At 44.1% G+C, this 19,653-nt stretch overlaps 2 long non-coding RNA genes across 2 annotated transcripts; both read left to right on the forward strand.

The window, feature by feature from the left end:
- The first annotated feature begins 1,923 nt into the window (after nt 1-1,923).
- On the forward strand, nt 1,924-11,546 carry LOC116569304. The gene is made up of 3 exons (XR_004276971.1): nt 1,924-2,096; nt 5,617-5,684; nt 11,384-11,546. It is a non-coding gene; the product is annotated as an uncharacterized LOC116569304 (long non-coding RNA).
- A 60-nt stretch (nt 11,547-11,606) lies between these two features.
- LOC116569306 lies at nt 11,607-13,322 on the forward strand. The gene is made up of 3 exons (XR_004276972.1): nt 11,607-11,891; nt 12,160-12,480; nt 13,171-13,322. It is a non-coding gene; the product is annotated as an uncharacterized LOC116569306 (long non-coding RNA).
- Nucleotides 13,323-19,653: the final 6,331 nt, after the last annotated feature.

Below are 19,653 nucleotides of genomic sequence, written 5' to 3' on the forward strand. Positions count from 1 at the left end.
GAAGATGATTATCAACCTCTGAGTCTTGTATTTTGGAGTAAGTCAGTGCCGCTATTAGAAGATTGCCATTGTAGTTAAAGAAAAGCTTGTTTTGTACTTTTCTCCCCCTTCTGGGTAAACAGAGAGTCAATACAGGCTTCTCCTCTGTGCTAGCCCACTTATTTGAACAATTATTTTAAAGACGTAATCCAATCTTACCATCTTTCTGAAAGTGCAACTCTGGTGAAATTTTCCAGCAGAGTTCTACACACACAACTTACTAAAACAAGAATTGAGTTATTTCCAGCCTGTATTCCTTCCCTCCCATCTGCCCTTCACCCCCACCCCATTCTTTAGCCATCTGTTTGTTTTGTCATTGGCTATTGACAGGATAGTGGGTGACATTTAAGGGAGTGGACCCATCTGCACTTCAACCATTCAAAGGCTAGCCAACTAGAATGGTAAAAAATGGATTTTTTTTTTTTTACATTATTTTCTTAGACTATCTGTGTGGTTTTTCTGACCTCAGTATGAAATACCCTGCTCTACCCTTGCCTCAGCAGATAGACGCAGTACAGCTTTCCAAAATGTTGGTGTAGGGGGTGAAATGTGGGAAATTTATTTAGGAAATATTATCATTGTGTAGATATTAACGGTTGATGTTTCTGAAGTTCTATTTTATGTCATTAGAATAATCTGGGACAATAACAGCTTTATTATTGCTTTGAGTTTACCCTGATGGAGCGTTATCGAAGTTCTAATTATATATGTCGGACATGTAACAATATGGTGTAGACTCTGGAAGTTCCAGATAAAATTAGGACCAAACTTATTTGATCAGTTATCAGGCAGATGGCTTGAGTGCCTTCAAACAACTCTTGTAAATACTTTTAAAGCATTTAGATAGAATATGTAACAACTTTCTTTCACAGGTGATCTAATCAGCAAATGGAATTCCAATAAGTGGCACCTTAACTTACCTAGGAACCACTAATCTGGCTTTTTCTTCCTATCGGGGATACTTTAGGACTCGCAGCCATTCTCAGTGCTCACACAAACCAGATCAAGGCAGGGACCCTGACGGTTAAGTTTCATTAGCTCCATAGGAAGTCCCCCATTGACTTGTTGCTTTGTGTTGCATCAACTAGAACAATGGTAGAAAGACAGAATCCATATACACCTTCCATGTGGTTGAAAGTATGTGGGAGGGAAAGACATTGATAAAGATTCTCCATCCTGTTGATTTCTTTCTACAACAAGCACATAAGAGTGCATGTGCACGGAGTCTCTTGCTTACCACAAATACTAGAAGACGGGTGAAGAAGGGGAGGTCGGTGGTAATAAGCACTCGGACTAGATCACCAAGCTCTATCAGGGAACGCAACTCTTCTCTTCCTCCCTCCTGGATCTATCTATGCATCCTATGGAAGTACCTTCAGTAAGTATTGTGCGTATCCTGGATATATAAGAAGGTAAAACCAGTAGAATTTACTAATGGTTTGAATATGTGATAGGAGAGAAAGAGAGGAGTCAAAGAACATACATTTTTTTCCCTGAGTAGCTAGAAAGCTGGAGTTGCTATTTCCGGGGAGGGGAGAGCTGGGGGAGAAAAACTAGGTTCGGGGGGAGGAGTTCCATTTTAGACATGTTTGATCTCCAAAGGGAGATACCAAGTTGGCAATTGGACGCACAGACCAGAGTTCAGTGGGAAAGGCTGGGAAAAATGGTGAGCTAGGAAATGCTTAACAACTAGTGCCCCAGGGTGGTGGTGGGCCGGGGAGGGGGGGAGGGGGCTTAGTATGTCATGTTACCAACCTAACGGTACTATCATTAAATACAGATTTGGGAAGAAAGGTGCTCTTGTGAGCTCAGGCGAGCTGGCTCAGGCATATCACAGGGAAGAGAGTCATAATGGGGGAGTTATCAGGCTGTAAAAGAGCCTTGAGAGTGAACAGTAGCTCTTGGGGAGTGAGGAGAGATAAAGTGAAGATATTTAAAACCTAAGCGGTAGCCTTAGAAGCTAATGAGGAAACAAAAAAGAGGAGACCAGGAAGGAAACTAAGAAATGTTTTAAGGAGAAGGGAGTAGACATCTGTCAAGAGCTACTGATGGGCCAGGTAAGATGAGGACTGAAAACAGGCCTGTGGGATCAGCTCTGTCACTCCAACAGCAGCAGCTGCAAAGGGGGTGGGGGAACAGAAGCCAAAGATACCCACCCTCACCTTCTCGAAATAGCAACAGCTGGAGGCAGGGTAGCTTTGGCAGCTGAACCCTGTATTAAAATCTTGAAAATGCACTTTGGGCCTTTGAATTAGAGTAGATTTCAAAATCACATGATGTCAGGACCGGAAAAAAAAATCTTGATAGGTCTCTTGGCTCAAAGTGGCTCAAAGCCTTAGGAGGAAAGAGGGAAAGGGACGAGCCTCTGTTCAATAATTTGAAAAGGTATTTTAAAATCACTACAAAGTCCTTTGAATTGTCTACTGTTTCTTGTGATTCTGTGAATAAAAACCAGTCCTTTCATTCAGGCTCACTGACCAACAACTTCATTTAGCACTGCAGAGGTGGTACAAAAGTTTGTGAGGGCATTTTTGTCTCAGAGTCTAAGCAGGTGTTTCCAGCTCCTGTGTTACTCTCATTGTCTTCTTGGTTACCTCTCATTCTTGCACAATGTTTAGTACCACAGCGATGAGAGACATCTGGGATGCATATTATTCACAGGTAAATACGGTCAGTGTTTCTCTCTTGTAGGCCATCCGTCTCTTATCAAAGCTATTTTTTTATGCAGTCTGGTTTCAGGGGTAGAACTGATTTTCTTTGGCACAGCTCTTTGCTGGCCCTCATTTGATCATTCATTCATTCAAAACACAGTGGAGTGGAGTGGTTGTGGGGGAGGGACTGGAGAGGAAACATTTTCCAAAGGAAGGCTCAGCAGGGGCAAAGATAATTCTAGAAACTAAATTCAAAGTAAGGTTGGATCATGCAGGTGTGGTATTATTGGTGAGCTGTGAGAATCAAAAGATAGGCTTCTAAGGACCGTGTACGTGATGCGGGAAGGTGAGATTCTTCTTCTTCTTACCCCTCTTCTCTTCCTTCTTTCTCCTCCTCCTCCTCCTTCCCTTTCCCCTTCTTCTTCTTCTTTAATGGAGACGTTATTTCAGAAAGAGTGAGATCAAGGGCCCTTACCAGTGAATAACTTGGGAACCATTAACCCATCCTATTATCTCCACTTTGCCGCATCTTCGAATTCCTTCATATAGTTTGATTTTAATTTTTCTTAAAAAACCATCTCCCCTGTTGCCCTTCTCTCCAGAAAGAAAGAGGTCATCAGTCCTTCAAGAGTTCTTTTTTTTTTTTTTTTAAAGATTTTATTTATTTATTTGACAGAGAGAAATCACAAGTAGATGGAGAGGCAGGGAAAGAGAGGGAGAGGGAAGCAGGCTCCCTGACGAGCAGAGAACCCGATGTGGGACTCGATCCCAGGACCCCAAGATCATGACCTGAGCCGAAGGCAGCGGCTTAACCCACTGAGCCACCCAGGCGCCCCCCTTCAAGAGTTCTTGCCAAACAGGCAAATCAAATCAGGCAAACCCACACTGGAGCAATTTTCACCTCGCCGGGTGTGTATTCTCAGGATTTGGCTGGATTTTTTAAAGTAATTGCCAAAAAGAAGGAACCTCTCTGCTGGGTCATGAAATGAAACTTCAGTCCTGGATTTTCAGATTATAGGGCTTCATCCACTTAGAGGCAAATACAATTTTTTTTTTTTTTTTAAAAAGGTCTCTGTAGACACAGCTTTTGCTGCTAAAGGGCTAAGGATCATGTGAAACAGGTGTCAGGGTAGAACTGATACATGGACAAATAGAGATGACAGGGAAAAGTCTTAGAGTTTAGCAGGCAGTCACATTCTGTTACTGATCGGTTGATTGATTGGAAGAGGTCAGACTTCACATATTTGCACAAACAGCACGATATGTATAAACTACGGCAAGTCACAATTGTGTTTCCATCTATACCTGTGCCAGACTGTGCTGTATCTGAAAACCCGTTGTCAGGCCATGGGGCCATACAAATATTGAAATGCATTATTCTATGAATGGCAGAGAGCAATGTAAAACACAGAAATCCCTATCCGTATGAACTGTCTATGCCGGTGGGGACGAAGACACAACAAACTAAGCCACTCAGTTACACACAGTGTTAGAAAATGATGAGCGGGGAAAAAAAAAAGAAAGAAAGAAAAGAAAATGATGAGCAGAATGAAGGAAAATCGAGCAGGGAAGATGACAGCGACTCAAGGGACACGATATGCAGTTTTAGCTTTTGCATACTTATTTTTGAAAATAAAGCTAGTGTGACATAGCAGTTTTGATTTTTTTTTTTTTAATTATCTCAGAAACACTTCCTGTTTGGGAGCTGTTTGTGGGGACTCCTGCATGTCCCAGAAGGGGAGCCCTGTGGCCAAGCAGGGCAGAACAGCCCTTGGCCCATCCCAAGGAGCCCGTGAAGGGCAGTGCTCACTGGGGCTGCTGGGTTTGGGGGCTGTGACCACCCTTCCACCCCAGAGCACATAGGTTGACCTTTGCCCTCAGGAACCATGAGCAATGAATGTGGATATGGACAAAACAGCCTCAAGCAGGAACAAAATCTTCACCTTTCTCTGCCTTCTCTCTGGGTCAGACTCAGGAACCTGGGTGATAATGCGTATCTTGGGGAGGGAATTTAGGGTGAGATAATTACATTATTTTAGGCTAAGTGTTCCTTTCTTTAGAGAATGGGATCCCCCAAAGCAATGGCTCTCTGGTTAAACAGCTTACAAATCACTTAGGGATCCTGCTGTAAAGGCAAATTCCTGGCCAGGTCTCCAGAGATGTTCAAGTCTGTGGGTCATTTTTCCCACCTCCCTAATGTCATCCGGACATAGGGACGCTTCTCAAACTGACTTTTGAACCCTGCTGCCTCAGGGAAGAGAGAAGAGCTCTAAAAGTCACTTTCTCCTTGACTGGATAGGTATCAATCTTCAGGTTTCCTAAGCAGACTCACCCCTTGCTTGGGGACAGAGGGATGGAGAGATGGAGAGATGGGAGGGGCAGACAGGGGGAGAGAAAGAGTGAGTTCTCGGGGAGAGGGTGGCAAGCAAGAGAAAGAAAAAAGGAAAAGTGAACTGGAATGTAGACTCAACCTCAAAGGACGAAGGGCAGGGAAAGAATGTTGCTAACTGGGACTGCCCTGGCTTGCGAGACCTAGTGTCGCACAATAAAGATGGGATTTCAGAGATAAGCAGCTTCACGGAGGTTTGTGCTGATTGATATGCTTCATTGTGTTCTAAAGATTAGAGAAATAAGAGAAATACAGCTTGATAATTAACGAACAGGAAACCTTGAAAACACAGGACAGGCAAGTAGATTTATTAAAAGCAGTCCTGACATGCCCATTTTTCAGAGTTCAGTGTTTCACCAGCAGAATATAAATTAAAAAAAAAAAAATCCAAGATTTATTTTTATATTTCACACACTTGGTTTAAATGAGAATGCTTTATACCCGAGCTGTATCTACTTGGCCATGGGAACCTGTTCCATGAAACAGCTACAAGACACTAGACCACATCTCATTTCTCCCCCACCTGATATTTTCCAGCTTACAGTCTACACAAAAGGATGTAGTAATGCACTGAAGCAAGAGATTCAAATGAACAACAATTCCAGGTAAATAAAGCCTAAGAATAGATGTATTTTCTAATCATCTTAACTTTTTTTTTTTTTTAAACTTTCTTTTGCAATCTTCATCAATCTGCTTTTGCCTCTTTTTTTGAGAGAAATACGCACACACACACACTTATTTATACACAGGTGTAAATGACTAGTAATGCTTAATATATTAAATCTCCTACAGGAGTTCACTTTTGGACACAGTTCAAGAGGACTTGTATGAAATGGAAAAAAAAAAAAAAAGATGCTGAGCAGCACGTTAAAAAGTCACTGATCTGGTGCCGGAATATTTTCTTGGGCCCAAAAAATCACATCCCTCTCTTCTTTCTCCAGTCAAGCAGTTCAATTATTTCAGCTCCGGGCTCACGGGCTCCCTCATTCAACTCATTTACAAAACACCACATCCCTGATAAGAGAAACTCTGAACTGCTTCCAGCAGACACTTTTGCTCTTCCAGGTCTATTGGAAAATGGCAGTGGCACAAAATGAAACAAAGAGACCAGTACGCAAAGAACTATGACCAAGAAACTAAAACTTGGAATCGAGTGGCTCAATAACCCCGAGAGGGAAAACTTTGAACATACCTCAAGCCCTAATGGGGCAGGAAGGCTGAAGGCTTCATCATGTTAGACGACACAGGGTCATTTGTTGCGCCACAGTCAAATATTTTGTTCATAATGAGACCTTATTGGGTTTGGTTGCTGTAAGCTTTTCAGCTTCTAATTATGGTGTTTAGAAGACAATGGAGACAGCTTAAAATAATAAGAATGCTGCTAAAACTAGTAAGATTGCTGCAGTGTTACAAAGAGAAATGTTGGCTCTCTGTGTATAGTATACATTTAACCTGTCAGCAAACACAGAGCGTTTTACAGGTGAAATGTAAAGGGATGCATTTAGGAACCATCACAAGAATGATGAGCTTTTTCATTCTGCTTTCAAAACGAGCTGCTTAAGTTATAATACTAGTTTAATATAAATTAGAGTTTATCCTTTTGAAACCACTTGCAATTTGCTTCTGTTAGGCCCCGGGTCATTATGATGCAAAGTTAAAGGTTCCTGGAACATAATGTGATTCAGGCCTGCGTTCTTGTTGCCATGTCCAATTCAGCTGAAAATGAGAATTATAGTGAGAGCATTTCCTGGTCTTTGACCCTTCCTGTGAGCTTTTTAAAAGCAGGGTTTATGCAGAACACTAACCTCATTCTCAGACATTCAGTTCCAACTAATATTAGCTGTGTTAAAACTCTTAAGTAAATTGAAAACTGTTTAAAAATACCTCATTCCAAGTTTAAAAACAGTGGGCACTTACCTTCCGATTTCCTGCCTTCATATACAAAAAGATTTGCCTGCGAAATGGAATATATTTAAATGTTAACAAGGGCCTCTCTCTTTTCTCTCTCTGCCACAAATGTAGTCAGGCGCCACAAAGAACGGTTGTTTTAAAATCTCCAGATGTAACTGACAAGGGAAAGACATATTATAGAACAATAGGAAAATAATCCAGAATGTGTATGATTTATATGCCAACCTCTGTTGCAAGGACTACAAAATAAACTAATTTATTTAATCTTGACAATAGCCCTATTCTTGGGACCCCCATTTTGCCGATTGGGAAACCAAGGAACAGAGAGGTTGAGTAACTTGCCCAACAGTCACACAGGCCAGTAACTCTCACACAGAGGGAGATCTGAATCCAGGAGAGCTGGCTCCCGAGTGTACGCTTTTAACCCCTGACTCTCCTGATGAGGATGCTAGCCAGATTCGTGGGGGTTGGTATGGAACAGAAAAGATACTTCTAAAACAACTTCCATGACATACAGGTTTGGGGACCACCCCACCCCCGCCATGAACAACTAATTCATGAAACAAGCAATAAGTTGAAAACGTTTCTTTCTTATTTTTAACTGCAGATCTAGAATTGAGCTCAGAATACACACAATTTGATTAAAATTGGGATACTGGGTCAGAGCAGGACTTTTTTCAAGACTGTAATATTACCTTAAGACCCTGGTGGGTCTTACTTAGTGATGAAGGTGGACAACAGTAAGGATCCATACAAATGCCCGCCAGTAAGTTTATATGCTCTTCCCACCCTTTATCAAACTGAGTGCATATTCTGGGGACATGTCTTTCGCAGGATGTCAGACATTGGTTGAAATCATCAACCACGAGATGACAGATCTGAATGGATTCAACTCTTGTGTTTTAAGATGCAGTCTGAAAAAAATCAGAAAAAAAGAAAAACCAAGGGTCCAAACCACAGCACACAGTACCTGTGAACCTTTGGTTCGCTAAACACCTGTCCTGAGGCTATGCAAAGCAGCTAATTGGTGTGCGTTCTGCTTGCCAATCAATCAGTGCAGAGGATTTGCAAAGGGAGGTGAAAATCCCCTGAGGCCCCGGAAGCTCCAGAACATCAAGGCAATGAATAGACCCCCAGAGGCTTTTCACTGCGAAGTGTAAAGAAGAACATTTTCTTCTCTAGCCAGTGCTGGGCTGAATGAAACGACTCAAATGACAGAGTCCCCAGGGATTCTAGAGGGTATTATAAGCCTAGAGAACACTCCCCAGAACAGGGTAACAAGGACACAGAATTACGGAGTGTCCCAGTTGCACCCATATTTACAGAGTGATTAGCTTGAGAAATTCTTGCTGTCGGCAAATAAGATGACAGAGACATCAGCCCTGTTGAAATTCTACATGAAAACCAGCTGTGGGAATCAGGAGAAAAACTAAGTGTCTAGAACAGAGGGTCAGGGATGCATCACGGGACCACCAGACATACCTCTCTGTCACCTCTTTCTGTTGGGCTGAGAGCAAAGAAGTCTTGGTGCCAAGGTATTGACACCCCCACGTGCCTGTTATTCCTGCTACCTCCCACAGGCTGCTGTAAAGAAAACATTGCAAAGGCAGACCGTGGAACTTGGGAAGAGCAGGTTTGGGGAGGAGAAAGGTCAACAGTTAAGGAAATAGACATGAGCGGTGGAAAGTGAAGCCATGAAGAGGAGAAACATTTTTAGGAATAGCTACATAGTCACACCTTTATAACTCACTTAAGTTCTCAGAACAGCCTTGGGCCAGGAGTCGGAGAACTTCAATTCTGTCCCAGGTCCAGGACTTCAGGGTGTGACCCTGAGAAAGTCACTTCACTTTTCTGAGCCTCTGTTTGCGATGAACACCATGACGATGCCAGGTAGCAGCGTTTTAAAGTGATGACATATTTTACAAATGTAAGTGTGTGAGGTTGGGTTCTGGGAAACAGATTTTGAAGGGAAGGTTATGAGGAGGAAGTTTATTGGAGAGTCTCAGGTCAATACCATGGGGGAGGCAAAAAGACAGGACCATGCCCGGGGAGGAGCTGAACTGCAGAGCAGGGGCAAGACAGACCTCGGTCAGACGCATTTGCTCTGGAACTGGGATGGCTTTCAGTAGCCCCACACTGAGGCAAGGGGCCTTGGGGGAGGGGTGCAGAAGGTAAGTAATCTGGGGAGACAAGGGCAGCTGTGATATTATGAGCTGAACCTAATCCTAACCCCCTGACCCTCTGGGCCACAGTCCACCCACGCCCCAACATCAACAACCCCCCCTCTCCTCCCATGGAAGTCCCCTGTGCCGCAAAAATTCCAACTTGACTCCTCCCCTTCACTGTTGTCACTCTCCCTCCCTCACCTAGGCTTTAGCTCCCCAGACACCTGCTCCCACCCTCACCCCTCCTCCCTGCCCTGGGGAGGAGGAAGAGGGAAAAAAGGAAACAGAACCACATCCCTCGTATTATATAAAGAGCTGCCAGGAGACAAAGGCAGTGTGGTTCTTACGCTCCACAAATCAGCCGGACTTTCCAAAGTCCACACTTTCCAAAGCCCACAGGGAAGGAGCCTCATCTTGACAGAGGTCACTCTCTGAAGCCAAGGACAAAATTAGAGAGGACTCCGCTGAGAGCTGCCAGCGGGCAGGACAAGCAAGTGGCCAGGAGGACCAGTGTCTGAGTCATAAGAGAGGTGGGAGCCCTGGAGAGGCAGTACCGAATCCAAGGCAGGCATGCAGACATTAGCATCTCCTCCTCGAGAAAGGTTTACACTGGGGGAAGAGGAAGGCATTGCACCAACTCATGACCATGAAGAAGAGGCCTTTTTAATTTTTTAAAAAAGATTTTATTGGGGCGCCTGGGTGGCTCAGTGGGTTAAGCCTCTACCTTTGGCTCAGGTCATGATCCCAGGGGCCTGGGATGGAGTCCCGCATAGGGCTCTCTGCTCAGCAGGGAGCCTGCTTCTCCTCATCTCTCTCTCTGTCTGTCTCTCTGCCTATTTGTGATCTCTCTCTCTGTCAAATAAATAAATAAAATCTTAAAAAAAAATAAAAAAATAAAAAAGATTTTATTTATTTGTTTGACAGAGAGAAAGATCACAAGTAGGCAGAGAGGCAGGCAGAGAGAGAGGGGGAAGCAGGCTCCCCGCTGAGCAGAAAGCATGATGTGGGGCTTGATCCCAGGACCCTGAGATCATGACCTGAGCTGAAGGCAGAGGATTAAGCCACTGAGCCACAGGTATCCCTAAACTTAAAAAAAACAAAAATGATTTTATTTATTTATTTATTTGACACACAGCGATCCCTAGTAGGCAGAGCAGCAGGCCAGCAGGTGGGGTGGAGGTGGCAGTGGGAAGTAGGCTCCCTACTGAGCAGGGAGCTGATGCGGGACTCCATCCCAGGACCCTGAGATCATGACCTGACCGAAAGTAAGGCAGACACTTAACCGACTGAACCACCCAGGCGCCCCAAGAAGGAGCTTTTAAATCTCAGCTTGCACTGACCTTACTTTACCTTCCAAGGCCTTGGTTTCTTTGGCTGTGCAAGTTGCTGTGAGCCGTCAAAGTGCCTTTTCAAGTCTTGTGAGTAGTCTGCTTTCTACACTGCATCTTAGAAAGATATCTACCAAAAAAAAAAAAAAAAATCTACTAGGCGCAGATAAGATCTTTGTTTCTCTCCCCACTTTAAGTCTAAGTTGTTATTGGTGCTTGTCCTCAGGAAGTGTGAGAGAAATGACAGCTTGAGGAAGGTTTAAGATTATTCAATGGGAGTATGGTTGAGAGAGTCAGGGTAATTTCTGAAGTTGTGTTGGCAGTCAGTTTGCTTAAGAAAATGTTTTAAAAATATGTCCAATTTTCAGTAATCTTGAAGAACTGGGGCTTTGTATTTTGAACACATAAAAAATACATGCAAAACAATACGTGCTCATTATAACAAACCTCATTATCATTCCTTCGAATTGGTAGTCAAATTCTCCAAATTTGAGTCTGTGGAAATCTGAACACTCTTGTCCTGGACTTCTAGATGAAATGGATGTCCCAGAAACTCCTCTCTTTGGGAGGAAAGGATTTCTTCAAGTACAGGTCATAGTGCCTTCATAATATTGTGCTTAGTGACTTAAAATTGAGCTTGGGTCACTGGCCAGCATAGGTGTCTTTCTTTCAAGTTCTCAAGGAGAAACTCACTTTGTGTGAACTTGAATCAGAGAGAACAGTGGGGGAAATTCTGTAAGAGGAACAGAGCAGAGAATGGGGGGTGGAAGGATTAGGAAACTGTATTGGGGGGGTCAGAATGAGAACAGCAGAAGGGGCCATGGACTGAAGTGATCATAAAGCAGAGCCCTGAGAAACACAATTACCTCCATTTTAACCAGTTGGTCTCCTCTCCTGTAGCTCCTTTTAGAAGAAGAGAAAGATGCTGTCAGCACCAGCCAGGACAGGTGTCGCCCAACCCATTCTGGAAACTGGGTGGGCAGCCTGCTGTTAGGCCACCCACCATTTCCCTCTGAAGCCCACACTGTTGGTCCTGGACTGAGCCAAAGACAAAACATGCCATCTGAGGCGAGAGATGAAGAAAATGAGAGCAATGCAATCAAATCTTAGTGAGACACAGCCAGGTATCTTCATCTCACCGAGATGACAGTGCAGTGCAGCAGAGCCTATGAGAAGCAGGACCACGCCAGACGTGACTGGTCTGCTCCACTGGTTGGCACAGCAGGCTTTGTCACGGACCGCAGTGGATGTTGGGACATTGCCCCATGCGCACTTTACAGCATCTTCATTCCTGATGGGGCCTGGTAATCTGTGAGAAATGAACTTCAATTGCTTTTTCTGCGAGTGCTGAAAACTTACTTTTACATCACTGGAGGGCCCTGGCAAAGCACATGTCAAGGACCTGCAGGTCAGAGGGACTGAAATAGCAGCTGTGAAATGAACACTTGATACTGTATATAAATTGAATGATCAGCTGGGTGATTTTAGAACTACCTGGGTGGAATTTATGTGTCTTCTGGATGAGATGATGGTTCTAGGCCAGTGGGAGTACCTCTGACACACAGTACAGTAATCAGTGCGACGGGGGAGGAGGGCTGGGCGGGAAGAGGTGGGTGAGTGGCTTGACCTTGACCTTGTTCTTTTTCACCCCTCTCTTCTGACTGGTCTTTTCTCAGGGAATGCTGAAACAGACGGAGCAGGTGCCTCCTTGCGGTGTGTGAGCTCGGGAGATGGCTCAGCATTTGCTTTCTGTGATGGTCAAGTGCTTCTTGACATCCAGGGCCCTGACAGTCTGGGAGATTCGGAGTGAGTTTGCCAATTCGCAGCTTTTACTTGGAAAAGCAAATCATGACCGAGGACCATCAAGAAAAGAATTCCCAATATTCACATGCTCAGCTCTGATCTTCTCATTTATATCCTGCGTTTTCAGACACAGAGAGCAAGATTAAAAAAAAAAAAAAAAGTGCCAACAGACATTGGAGACACAAGGCCAGTGGGTGAGACTGAGATGAATACACACGAAACAAGAGAGAAGGATGAGGGAGAGAGAGAGGGAAGGTATTAAGGAAGAAGGGAAGGGAAGGAATGAGACATAATGAAAACATGGAGGGCAGAGGGAAGAGGAGAGGGAGAAATGGAGAGACACAGATAAAGGGAGACAGAGATAGGGAGAGACGGAAGGAAAGGTAAGCAAGCAAGAGGGAAGAGCAGAGCGACAAAGAAGGGCTTCACCAGCTGTGGTTCACACTGTTATTCAAAATTCAAACTTTTCTGTTAAAACACTCATAACTTCCTTTCTGTCCTACTTATCTTTTTTTTTTTTAAATTTTTTAATTTAGGGGTGCCTGGGTGGCTCAGTTGGTTAAGCAACTGCCTTTGGCTCAGGTCATGATCCCAGAGTACCAGGATCGAGTCCCACATCGGGCTCCCAGCTCCATGGGACGTCTGCTTCTCTCTCTGGCCTTCTCCTCTCTCACTGTCTCTCTCTCTCAAACAAGTAAATAAAATCTTAAAAAAAAAAAAGACATGGGGAACATTTGACAGAGATCACAAGGAGGCAGAGGGGCAGGGAGAGAGAGAGGAGAGGCAGGCTCCCTGCTGAGCACTCGATCCCAGCACCCTGGGATCACGACCTGAGCCACCCAGGCGCCCCACCTACTTATGTTTTCTTACTCTTTCCTAATCAGTGTTCAGCTGCCTTTTGGTGAGAATAACAATTCTCAGTTTCTCGGTTATAAACACCAACTTATGACAACACAGCATTGGAACTATATTAAGATTGAAAATAATTCTTTTTTTTAAAAAGATATCATTGGAGAAAATGGAAAGAGAAGAGAAAATGGAAAGGATATCTCAGCAGGTTAGTCCTCACACCTTTGGAGATGGCTTGTAGATAATAAATCAGATTTCTCCCAGAATGTTTAGATACTTCTAAATAATCTCAGCATCCAAATTTATACATTGCAAACAACCTTGCTTCATCGCACAGTAATACCCCACTGGATCAGAAGTGTAAGGGGAGAATGCTAATTAGGAAGGGGCAGGATGACCCAAAATTAACTCCAACAACGGAGATTCAAAGTAGCCACAGCCCAGGGCAGGAAAGAGATTTTTGTGGGGACTCTTCTCATTGGAGTTATGTGTTTCAGCTACATTATGTCATCTTCACCCCTACGTTACCCATGTGGTCCCGGTACCTCTTCTGAGCTCACTGGAGAAGGTTAAGACACACAGAGGCACACCCTGGTCTGCGGCCATTATTTGCCCTACCCTGTGGCATGGGTTCCATGCTCACTTATCAAGTCATTTACCAAGAACAACATACAAACAAAGCATATGTAATCTTTACTTCAGTCTCAGACAGTTAATTCCATGCATCGGAGAATAAATTATTGAAGCCTGTTAATAAGTTGCTAATTTCCAAGTACAGGGAAGAGATAAAAGACAAGTTCAAAGGGGGGTTTAGTCTGCTTCAGGAGGTGGAGATTCTCAGGCGTACCTCAAAAGATGAACCGGAAACGGGCTCCAAAACTAAATTTCAAAAAAACACTTCACACTAATGGGGAACATTCATGCTCTCAAATTGGCACAGGCCAACTGGTGTTTGCTGGCATAAAGTTAGTACTCGCGCTCATCATTACTTAATTTGCATGAACGAAAAATATTTCATCGTCCTGTCCTACTGGTCACAGGCGAAAGTGGTGGATCTTGGAGAATCAGACTCATATCTAATGAACTCAAAGTTGAGCTCTTCTATTTTACACAAATAACAAATTCAAATCTTCTGGATGACATAGATACATTCCCCAGGAATTTTTTTTTTTTTTTCCAACCCAAGACATTGGGTTGCAGGGACAGGCTGCTGTGATTTGCTCAGCTGGAATCCGCATCAGAGAGGAAATTAGTTCATTTGTGAATTATTCATATTCTATTGCATCCACACTCCCTTAGGTTTTGCATCAAATAGGTCAACAGCAGTAGCAATTCTTAGACAGTGCTTTTCCTGTAGGGTCATCACTTAAGGCGACTATTCCAATTTCATCCCAGGGTTAAGGAAGATGCTTCTTATAAGGGGCTATGGCAGTGAGCAAGGTTTGAACAGGGGGAAAGAGCAAGACTGAAGAAATTTAAACCTGAAGCCTAGGCATCCGGATGTAAAACAGGTAGAACCCACCGCTAAAGAAGGTTCTTCCGATACACAGGTAAGTGGAAGAGATACATGTGTCCGGACACCACGCGGATGCCCGAGTTACAAACAGGTCACATTGGGGCTGACATTTTGGAGTTTTCTTTTCTAGCGGACAAAGCCGTGTTTGGGCCTAAGGTAACCATCTCCTTATGTCTCCTTGAAGTCCTGCTTGCCCACGGAGAGGGGACTTTCACATTTTCATCTGGCTCTGATTCCAGCTCGCAAACCTGCCCCGGGGAGGCCGCCCTGCTCCTGTGGCCTTCCAGTACAGTGGCTTCACGGAGGCAAAAAGAGGGGGAAAAAAGGGGGGGGAGGGGGGAGATAAGGAAAAATAAATAGAAATCGTCGGCTGTGGAACAAAATCAGATCATCCATCTCCACAATGCCGAAGCGCGGGCACCACGGAGAACGCAGAGCGCGGGATATTTGGCTCTCCCGCAGGCGAACCCCGCATCCGAGGATTTCCTCGGACGAGCCGTGCAAAGCTGATCGCGGTCACCGCGCTGCCCGCCCCCCCGCTCCCGCCCCCAGCCCGCAAGTAATGAACACACAACGCGGCCCTATCTCAGCGCGGTACATACCTTTCTCCGAGCACTTTTAACTTTTCCCATGTCCATTAGGCCTTACAGCCTAATCTCGCGCTGCCAATTGCTCCCATGGTGAGATCATTAAGTAAATTATTTTAAGATCAAACACCCTGCCGTGACAATAGCGTCCCATGTAAGGTAAATGCTTCAAAGGCCCCCCTTTCAAATTACAGCTCTCCGGAGTTATTCATCACCTCTCCGTAGGGCTCGGCCCGCCATTGCTTGGCTTTCTGCCGCAGGCGAAGGTAGCGCTGCTAATTGGCCTCTGTAACAAAACTGACCTGTGGACAGGATAAAACTTGTTTGGAGCTTAGAGACAAAAATTATTCAAGGTTAAAAACACATGAATGCCCCAGCTACGTCACCAAAAAAAAGAAGTGAATGAATGTCTTCCCCTGCGGTTCTTAATGTGAAAGAATGCGCTCCCGGCGCGCCTGGGTCAGACAAAAGCTCCATCAGGTAGCAGGGCCCGACCGGGCCCTCGGGGACACTTTTCTCCTCGCGGGTTTTCCCCAGTCCCCTCCCACCCCGCGCTCTCCTCTTGGTCGGGTTCTCTTCTTTTTAAACTCCAAGACAAGGAACTCCATCCTTTGCCTGCGTTCGGGGGCACCCCTCCCGGGGAGGGCCTTTGATCTCCTGGGATCGTGGCAGATGGAACAATTTAACTGCTTCGTACAGGTGCAGAGTTTACTTGACAGGTTGGGGCTTTTATTTCTAGCACATTAGCCGGGCGCATACAAATGGGTTTTTGACAGACTCAAGCAGGTAAAATAGCAACGAGGTTCGCCAAAGCGCGGTCACACCTGCCGGGATGGCACAATTTGAAAATGCTGCATAAATTAAAGACAGGTAAAACCTCGGAGTTACCTGCTGAGTGTTGTTTTTTTCCCCTCTCTCTTTTTAACAACTTGGGAGGGTGGTAAGTAGCAGAGTGACTCTCCAGTGAGTAAACAACAAATGAGCTTCTCGATCTCCCCACGTTCCAAAGAGGCAGGGGCTGCAGCAGGGGGATTTCAAACCCGCACTCCTGCCCCCGGGCCCCTAACGCTCCATTGATATTCACCGACTACTAAAGAGAAATGGCAACCTTAGAAAGGCCCTTACAGTATTCCCCCTTTTGCTCCCTCTAAGGTTTCTTGTCTCCCTCCTGCCCTGCCCCTTGTCTGTTTCCTGTTCTCTTCAGGTAGAAGATTTAATGAACAAACAAAGCTTACTGCATCAGGAGATGCCCTTCCATTGAGAAAACTTTGGTAAAGATCACATTCCAGGGATGGTCAGTATGGCTGTTTAAGACACTTGTTGGGGAAATGGGAAGTACTTTTGTTTCTACGAACATAAAAGTTGCTTTGGTGACTCTCAAGTCCTTGCCCAGTTAGCCCTGTTTTTCTAGAAAAATAGGTCCTGTAGGATTTTTGGTTTTTCCTCTTCCAGTTGAGTGTGTCAATAATTTTCTTACAACAAAAGTATTCTGGACATTCCTTTGTGAAATGGCATGTTGAGGGAATTAAATGATGTTATTTGGTCATAGCTTTTCCTTTGTTTTCTTACTTTACATATGCTTGTGATGATATTCTGTTACCAAGTTAGATTATAAACCAAACATTTGGAGTTGAAGCTTTCCTTTTATCCTTTCTATTCTTGTTTAAGTTTCCAGGGCATGGCAGTGCTGACTTTTCTCATGCTCAATAATCTTAGTAGGCATTGCGGTCAAAATTTACAGTTTCTTGGGAAAGGGAGGTGATCCTTTCTTCACTCTGCTTCCAGGCCAGTACGATTAAACCTTTCTTTTCTTTCCTTTGCTCCTCACTAGTGAAACCAAAGTGCCTGTGTTTAGAAGCAGCATTTACAAAAGGGGATAGATCTAGTCCGATCTGTAAAAAAGGGGGGCTCCCATTAAAGGTGCGGTCTCTGAAAGCAACAGCCTTTACTCCACCTTCTTGGAGTGAACTTTGTACTTACAGCCTACCAGTCCCTCTCCCACCAAGGTCACAATCTTGGCCCAGGACTGCCTAAAATCATAAGATTGCAGAGAACACTTGAGCCACTCTCCAGGTTTTATAGAGAAACTGTAAATACAAGATGAGAAGCTGAAGGTCAGAGACCCAAACTGAATTACTTTCCACAAAATAGATGGCATTCATTTGCCCATTTAATAAGTTCCTCCACATTGTTGAGTGCCACAGCATAGAAGGCACTAGGGGGCATGCAAGTGTGAGTAAGGCAATCATAATGAAGTCCCCAAAGGCCCTCCCTAGCAGAGGTGTGTGTGGGGGTTTGCATACATGCACATGTGCACATGTTGGGATTCTGGGTAAATAGATAATTAGCATAGGGTATATTAAATATTTGTAGTCCATAGAGTGCTACAGGAGCATAGAAGGTGAGTAACTATCTCTAATAGAGGGGTTAGTGATAAGTTCACAGAGGAGGTGATTCTGAATCAGCAAAGACTCAAAGACACAAAAGAGTTCCAACTGTTTAGAAAATAGTGCCACAATGTATATTGGTGGGTTATAGGATGTCTTGGAGGAAGTCACAATAATGAGCTTGGGGACAAAACTCCCCCTGGTATTTGACACTCAATGCACGTTGTAGGTAAGGTCAAGTTGAGCATACCCATTCTCACACATGGCCTGGTAACACTATCCTAAAACCTGTACGAACTGTGATCATAAGGTAATCGTCATTCACTGTTTGAACAAGCATACTGGAGCTTTTTGAGCCACGTAAATGTCTTTTCTTTGAGCATCTTTTCAGAGCTCCTAACATACCTTAAGAAACTCCTCACCTATGACCCATCTACATTTTGAAAACGATTTAGAAAACAGTGAAAACTAATTTGGAGCTAAGCCTGAGGAATAAGAGAAGTATTATGACTTTTTTGGATGGACTTATAGTTTTCAGAGAAAAACTGAGTGGTAAGTAAGAAGCAGTAAGTGAGATATTCTTACATGGGATGTGAACTGTTTCTAACAGGCAGTTACAAAACAGAAGATCCAGAAACATCCAGAACAATAATAATTTTCAAAGAGTAAATGTGCCCAAAGTTAACTAGTTTGAAAGTAAATAATTTTTTAAAAGGATTTTGTTTATTTGAGAGAGAGAGTGAACACAAGCAGGGGGCGGTGGGCAGAGGGAGAGGGAGAAACAAACTCCCCACTGAGCAGGGAGCCCAACCTAGGGCCCCATCCCAGGACCCTGAGATCATGACCCGGGGCAAAGACAGACACCCAACTGACCAAGACACCCACGTGCACCAAAAGTAAATATATTTGGATGTAAAAAAATCTATTGTATTTCTTTAAAATGTGTTTATTTTACTTCATAGTCATACCTTGACATGTCCATGGGACATAGGTTACACCCTAAATGGGCTGCACCATCATAAGTCATGGCTGAGTCTGAGTGGTCCCCATATTCTTTCTTCTCTTCTTTGATGTATTAATACAGTAATTGGAAATCGTTACGATTTTGTGACTATGTTCTACCCAACAGAATATGGATGGAAGTGACGTCTGTAATCCTCAGGTTGAGTCCACAAGGGATGGCATGTTCCCTCCCCTTTCCTTTGTCCCTTTCCCACTAACTGGAATGCCCACATGATGTGAATGAGTCATCTTGCACTGGGAAGATGGGGCCAAAAATCCAAGGAAGACAGACAGAATAGAGAAAGCCTAGGTCCAAAACTGTGGAACTGCCAGACCGGTCCTAGAATACTAATTCTGAGATAGTTTCCTAGGGGAGAGATCAACTTCTATGTTGTTTATGTCCCTGCATTTTGGCAACTTGAGTGTATATCTTAACTAGTAAATAGTAGTGGACTGAACAAGAGGATATGAAATGCTCAGAACAACTGCTACCAATAGCAGAAATGCAATGGAAACCAATGGAAATTTCTTTTCTAATGAGGGTGGATTTGGTGGCATCTACGTGAGTGTGAACTATCGGAACCACCCATGCTACTTCTCTTGCCATCTAGAGGACTCCATGAAATTGCCATCAGCCTTTTGCTCAGCCTGAACTTTCCTTGTTCTTAGATTTCAAAATATATTTACAGTGTTGCATTTTTCCCCCCTCACTAAAAGTGAACCTGTTCTGTGTCTGGGATTGTGATTTTAGACATGAGGAAGGCGTGCTGTGAGAGAAAGATCATAGAGTATCAGTCAGCTCTAAACCCAGAATGTCAGAATCTGCTCAGCCTTTCTTATGGGGAAGGAGAAGGAAGGAGATTCCTTGACGCTTGGTGAGGTCCAGGGGTGCTCGAGCTCTATGTTCTCCATGAAGAAGCTAAAGCCCAGAGAACCACACAGCTTCAGCAAGCTCAAAGATTTGAAACAGTTTGTCCAAGATCAGACATTGAGTAAGTGGACAGACTAGAACTCAAAGTACTCTGC

This window comes from Mustela erminea, chromosome 11 (assembly GCF_009829155.1).
Source record: "Mustela erminea isolate mMusErm1 chromosome 11, mMusErm1.Pri, whole genome shotgun sequence".
In the NCBI taxonomy this organism is placed as follows: domain Eukaryota; kingdom Metazoa; phylum Chordata; class Mammalia; order Carnivora; family Mustelidae; genus Mustela; species Mustela erminea.